The sequence below is a fragment of the Xenopus tropicalis genome, chromosome 10 (assembly GCF_000004195.4).
Source record: "Xenopus tropicalis strain Nigerian chromosome 10, UCB_Xtro_10.0, whole genome shotgun sequence".
Taxonomy (NCBI): domain Eukaryota; kingdom Metazoa; phylum Chordata; class Amphibia; order Anura; family Pipidae; genus Xenopus; species Xenopus tropicalis.
The window spans coordinates 38190917-38198017 of record NC_030686.2 but is presented as its reverse complement, the minus strand read 5'-3'; positions in this window follow the sequence as shown (position 1 = coordinate 38198017).

The following is a 7101-nucleotide window of genomic DNA, read 5'->3' as shown; positions in this document are numbered from 1 at the left end:
AAGGGAAAGCTCAGCGTTAAATGCTCTGGTAAACCGCTGTTTCGTTTCTAGGGTCATATTGGGCCTTGCAACTAGGAGGCATATATGGTAAATGGAGAGTTGCTGAATAAATGTGAATGTATATGATCTAAAGGGAATATGAATGCTGTATGTGGTCCATATAAATCAAGGGGAGAATAGTAACTAGCCATGTTTAGTAGCACAGGCCGGTGTAGGCGGCCCCCTGCCGGCGCGGCCACATTAAATCAAAGCCGTACCTGGGGCTGCACACTTTCCATGCTGAGTAGCTGATTAGTGACAGTGTGAGGTTTGATGGAGAGTCCTGTACGCTTGCACAGCGTGGGGCCTGTACTATGATCTATGGCCTGTTATTTTTAAAGGGGCCCTTCTGCTCTTGTCTTCCATTTGTAATTACATGGAAGAAGGTCAGACATGGTAAAAGGATTATATGCTTTATTTATATACCTATAAAAATACAGCAAAACATAGAGGCATAAATTATTCTACAGAGAGCGGTTTATAGAAGTCGATATATTTCCATTGGCGTGGGTGCTGCCTTACTGATTGCTCTGTTGAGTATAAATGGAAAATGCTCTACAACCTCTGAAGGTGACAGGAACATTTAATAACATTGCACTTCACCTAGGGCCCCCCCACACCCTTATGGGCACCGACTGCACAGACACTCACCTTTCCCCCCCGAGCGCATATACCTAAGCTTCACCTAGGGGCCCCCCACAGCCTTATGGGCCCCCACTAACTGCACAGACACTCACCTTGCCCCCCCGAGCGCATATACCTAAGCTTCACCTAGGGCCCCCCACAGCCTTATGGGCCCCCACTAACTGCACAGACACTCACCTTGCCCCCCCGAGCGCATATACCTAAGCTTCACCTAGGGCCCCCCCACAGCCTTATGGGCCCCCACTAACTGCACAGACACTCACCTTTCCCCCCCGAGCGCATATACCTAAGCTTCACCTAGGGCCCCCCCACAGCCTTATGGGCCCCCACTAACTGCACAGACACTCACCTTTCCCCCCCCCGAGCACATATACCTAAGCATGTTCAGGGCAGGGGGTCAGTGGGGGGGGCGCCAACTAAGATTGGGTCTATGTTGGCGGGTGTTCCAACCCTGTATCCATATTTTATTGAAGGCTTCGGAAGGCTCACAAACATGAATGAAGTTCTCTGCAAGCAAAAAGATATTATAGATAAAATGGCCACTGCATTTATTCTGCAAGGTATTTTGTGCTCCAGGTATGGGACCCATTATCCAGAATGCTTGGGACCTGGGGTTTTCTGGATAAGGAATCTTTCTGTAATTTGGATCTCCAAACCTTAAGTCTGCTAAAAAATAATTTAAACATTAAATAAACCCAATAGGACTGTTCTGCCCCCAATAAGGGGTAATTATATCTTAGTTGGGATCAAGTACAGGTACTGTTTTATTATTACAGAGAAAAGGGAATCATTTAACCATTAAATAAACCAAATAGGGCTGTTCTGCCCCCAATAAGGGGTAATTATATCTTAGTTGGGATCAAGTACAGGTACTGTTTTATTATTACAGAGAAAAGGGAATAATTTAACCATTAAATAAACCCAATAGGGCTGTTCTGCCCCAATAAGGGGTAATTATATCTTAGTTGGGATCAAGTACAAGTACTGTTTTATTATTACAGAGAAAAGGGAATCATTTAACCATTAAATAAACCCAATAGGGCTGTTCTGCCCCCAATAAGGGGTAATTATATCTTAGTTGGGATCAAGTACAGGTACTGTTTTATTATTACAGAGAAAAGGGAATCATTTAACCATTAAATAAACCCAATAGGGCTGTTCTGCCCCCAATAAGGGGTAATTATATCTTAGTTGGGATCAAGTACAGGTACTGTTTTATTATTACAGAGAAAAGGAAATCATTTTTAAAGATTCAAATTATTTGCTTATAATGAAGTCTATGGGAGATGGCCTTTCTGTAATTCGGAACTTTCTGGATAACGGGTTTCCAGATAAGGGATCCCATACCTGAAGTATAAATTAAAAAGGAAGACATAATTTCTTGTGTTTGATGCCTGGATAGCATTAGAAAAAACAGGTAGGAGTGTATACACCAAATAAGGTGAATTCTTATTGGAGGATCTCCTTGCATTCATTAGGCTGCTGGCCCTAGGAACCCATTGTTTTCAAACAGGACGTATACTTTCCCTTATACTGAAGAGAGTCAGGTGTAAACAGTGCAGACAAGTCCAGCAACATCAGGAATGAATTCTTAAAGCAGCCCTGTTATAGGGGACATAGCACGTAGCAGTGTTGTCCTTGCAATATTTATGGCTAGCAAAGCTGTTGTGGCAGGTTTACTTCCCCCTTAAGGATGAGTGATTAGCCAATCAGCAGCATGTAATCAGGGACATTCTCTGAGACAATCAGACCTTCCGCGCAGCTGCTCATTTCCAGCATTAGAAATGATATCAATCTGATTAGAATTTCTCCCTTTAATAATTCAGTGTTTGTGTGCAGGATTGCCGGATAGTGTAGCTTACTACCCTTACAGCTGCTTGCTGTGAAATATTCATGCAGGAGATGTCCTTACTTGCTGTAACCTGATTAAGTTTTAGCCACTGGGGCTAGCCTTCTGATCTTGGGGATTAGATCAAGGTATCAGTCAAATTGCCCCCTTCATATGCCTATAAATAGGAGCTGGCAAGGGAGAAATGTCTGTGTATTTCTGACCTTTCGCTTTTAAAGCCTCAACCAATAGTTGTGCAGTATGAGGGTATAGGTTATTGTGAGCCCAGAACATTCCTTCTCTGTATATTTGTATTTATACATATGGGAGGGAGGTGCCATAGTGTTTCCCTTAGACAGTACAGTATGAGGGTACAGCTTATTGTGTGCCCAGAACATTCCTTCTCTGTATATTTGTATTTATACATATGGGAGGTAGGTGCCATATTGTTTCCCTTAGACAGTACAGTATGAGGGAACAGCTTATTGTGTGCCCAGAACATTCCTTCTCTGTATATTTGTATTTATACATATGGGAGGGAGGTGCCATATTGTTTCCCTTAGACAGTACAGTATGAGGGAACAGCTTATTGTGTGCCCAGAACATTCCTTCTCTGTATATTTGTATTTATACATATGGGAGGGAGGTGCCATATTGTTTCCCTTAGACAGTACAGTATGAGGGAACAGCTTATTGTGTGCCCAGAACATTCCTTCTCTGTATATTTGTATTTATACATATGGGAGGGAGGTGCCATATTGTTTCCCTTAGACAGTACAGTATGAGGGTACAGCTTATTGTGTGCCCAGAACATTCCTTCTCTGTATATTTGTATTTATACATATGGGAGGGAGGTTCCATATTGTTTCCCTTAGACAGTACAGTATGAGGGTATAGCTTATTGTGTGCCCAGAGCATTCCTTCTCTGTATATTTGTATTTATACATATGGGAGGGAGGTGCCATATTGTTTCCCTTAGACAGTACAGTATGAGGGTACAGCTTATTGTGTGCCCAGAGCATTCCTTCTCTGTATATTTGTATTTATACATATGGGAGGGAGGTGCCATATTGTTTCCCTTAGACAGTACAGTATGAGGGTATAGCTTATTGTGTGCCCAGAGCATTCCTTCTCTGTATATTTGTATTTATAAATATGGGAGGGAGATGCCATATTGTTTCCCTTAGACAGTACAGTATGAGGGTACAGCTTATTGTGTGCCCAGAGCATTCCTTCTCTGTATATTTGTATTTATACATATGGGAGGGAGGTGCCATATTGTTTCCCTTAGACAGTACAGTATGAGGGAACAGCTTATTGTGTGCCCAGAACATTCCTTCTCTGTATATTTGTATTTATACATATGGGAGGGAGGTGCCATATTGTTTCCCTTAGACAGTACAGTATGAGGGAACAGCTTATTGTGTGCCCAGAACATTCCTTCTCTGTATATTTGTATTTATACATTATGGGAGGGAGGTGCCATATTGTTTCCCTTAGACAGTACAGTATGAGGGTACAGCTTATTGTGTGCCCAGAACATTCCTTCTCTGTATATTTGTATTTATACATATGGGAGGGAGGTTCCATATTGTTTCCCTTAGACAGTACAGTATGAGGGTATAGCTTATTGTGTGCCCAGAGCATTCCTTCTCTGTATATTTGTATTTATACATATGGGAGGGAGGTGCCATATTGTTTCCCTTAGACAGTACAGTATGAGGGTACAGCTTATTGTGTGCCCAGAGCATTCCTTCTCTGTATATTTGTATTTATACATATGGGAGGGAGGTGCCATATTGTTTCCCTTAGACAGTACAGTATGAGGGTATAGCTTATTGTGTGCCCAGAGCATTCCTTCTCTGTATATTTGTATTTATACATATGGGAGGGAGATGCCATATTGTTTCCCTTAGACAGTACAGTATGAGGGTACAGCTTATTGTGTGCCCAGAGCATTCCTTCTCTGTATATTTGTATTTATACATATGGGAGGGAGGTGCCATATTGTTTCCCTTAGACAGTACAGTATGAGGGTATAGCTTATTGTGTGCCCAGAGCATTCCTTCTCTGTATATTTGTATTTATACATATGGGAGGGAGATGCCATATTGTTTCCCTTAGACAGTACAGTATGAGGGTACAGCTTATTGTGTGCCCAGAGCATTCCTTCTCTGTATATTTGTATTTGTGGGTAGGGACTGTCATATTGTTTCCTTTTGTTTTCTCAGTGTCCCTCCTGTGGCCACAGTAATTTCCCATCCTAGCACTGCCATTGCACCTAGGGCACCTAGTGAGCCCCACTGGGGACACTCCCTGTTGCAGTTGCACCCCCTGACCCCTCAGTATTTCTGCCACTGACCACAGCTACTCTAAAGTTATTTTCTCTCCACTACAATATGGAATCCCCATGTCATTTCCATGCAAGAACAATTGATATTCTGATGGCGAATGGAAGGGAATATCATCTCCTGGCTTGCCCTGAAAAGCTATTAAGTCAAACGAAAGATATTTCGATCTAGCCAATAAACACATAATGAAGTTTATGAGAGGTAATTCAATGCCGTAATTAGAGAGAAGAAGTCATTATTTTCTTGTAACTGGAGGGATAAAGATCTGAACTAGATGGATATATAAGTCCCAATGACATAAGATTGAGTTTTAGCACTGGGGAAATGGATTTCGAGAATGACAAATACATCCTGTTGAAAATTGTGAAAATTTCATTTAGAGAAGTTCAGTTTTGGGGAGTATTATTGCTGCAACTCATGTGCCTTCCTTCCTGTCCTGCTTATATTGGCCACATTTGCCCCTTATGTACCCTATCTGCCATAGTTTGCTTGCTGGAGGAGCAGGTTACATATAGAAATGATGAAGGTGCTAAGTCGGGTGGAGGGGGTGTCAATATTTAGCACCACTGCGTTGGTTAGGAGACACATTTCCTAGGAACTGCAATGAGGCAGGATGGTGGCACCTTATGAAAAATACGACCAAAGGGGTATTGTGGATTAGCAATTTTGCTATCCATGGTGTAACTACCGGGGGGCAGGGGAGAGTGCATCAGGGCACACTGGAAGGTCTCCTGCAATGCTGCTAGAAATTATACAAAGGACCAGTGTCAGACTGGGACCCCAGGGGCCCACCAGAAAACCCTAGACCAGTGATCCCCAACCTGTGGTTCATGAGCAACATGTTACTCCCCAACCCCTTGGATGTTGTTCTCAGTTGCCTCAATGCAGGTGCTTATTTTTGAATTCCTGACTTGGGGGCAAGTTTTGGTGGCATAAAAAATAGTTGTACTACCAAACAGAGCCTTCTGTAGGCTTCCAGTCCACATAGGGGCTGCCAAATAGCCAATCACAGCCCTTGTTTGGCACCCTCATGAACATTTTTGATGCTTGTGTTGCTTCCCAACTCTTTTTTTATTTGAGTGTGGCTCATGGGTTAAAAAGGTTGGAGATCCCTGCCCTAGATCATGGGTCTCCAAACTATTTTTCCTCCTTTCCTCACTCAAATACTTTATTCTCCAAGTCTCTTTTATTTACATGCTAGCATCTATCCTTCCATCTATTTCTCCTCTTAGTTCCCATTCAGAAATGACCATGAAGCAGGCCAAATGGCTCGGAGCAGGAGGGCCCACTCACCCCTGGGCCCACCGGGAGTTTTCCTGGTATCCTGGTGGGCCAGTCCAACACTGCCAAGGACCCATGAGAGCTGAATGGATATTGGGCTTGCAGAAGTTATGGGGACAGAGCAAATGTTGCCCTGGGGCCTGAATGCCTTTAGGTACAACTCTGGTTGCCATTATTTGTTACCAACAACCTAGGCATTTACCTGCTGGGAGTGAAATACAGCTGAAATGTATAGAAAATAGTTTGGATTTCTCCACCCAGGAGGATGTAGCCTTATTTTACATTGGCTACAGGTATCAGAGGCCTTTTAAGATTTTACTCCTGGACTAAATAAACTTTAGTTACACCATAAAACATCCCCATCACCTTCTACTTGCCTCGGCATTAGCCTCATAACCTCGCTGCTGTGCCATGAGCAAGTTAATATTCATACAGAGGTTTTTATAGCCCCGCGCACCTGCCTAATTAACGTGTTTCGTTCATTAACAGCTCCGAGCGCACGTATTCCCTGTAGCCCCCCTTTCATTCACCTCAAACTAAATGTTTGTCTCATTACCCAGATAATTTCCTGCAAGTGAAATTATAATTCCATACTAATTGAGTTTATCTGATATCTCCAGGCACCATGTTACACTGCCAGGTTATTTTACGTGCAAAGAATATGAAATTAGATCAGAGGTCAAATAACGGAGGGAATCCACACTTTATTTTAGGGTTCCATACACCATTGGTGCGTTTGTTGTTGATTGGGGGGGGGGTATATAGACTAAGTACGTTAGAGATGCACGGAAATCCTCTCGTGGAAGTCATTGCCCTGAGTTGCAGGTCACCATTAATTAGTTGGGTCTAACCAGAAAAAGTGTCATGTTAACTTGAGTCTTCGATGTCCAATTACTCTGTTAGTTACTCCGGTTACACTTCTTAAGGTGTCAGGGAGAAAAGGCTTGTAAATAATTC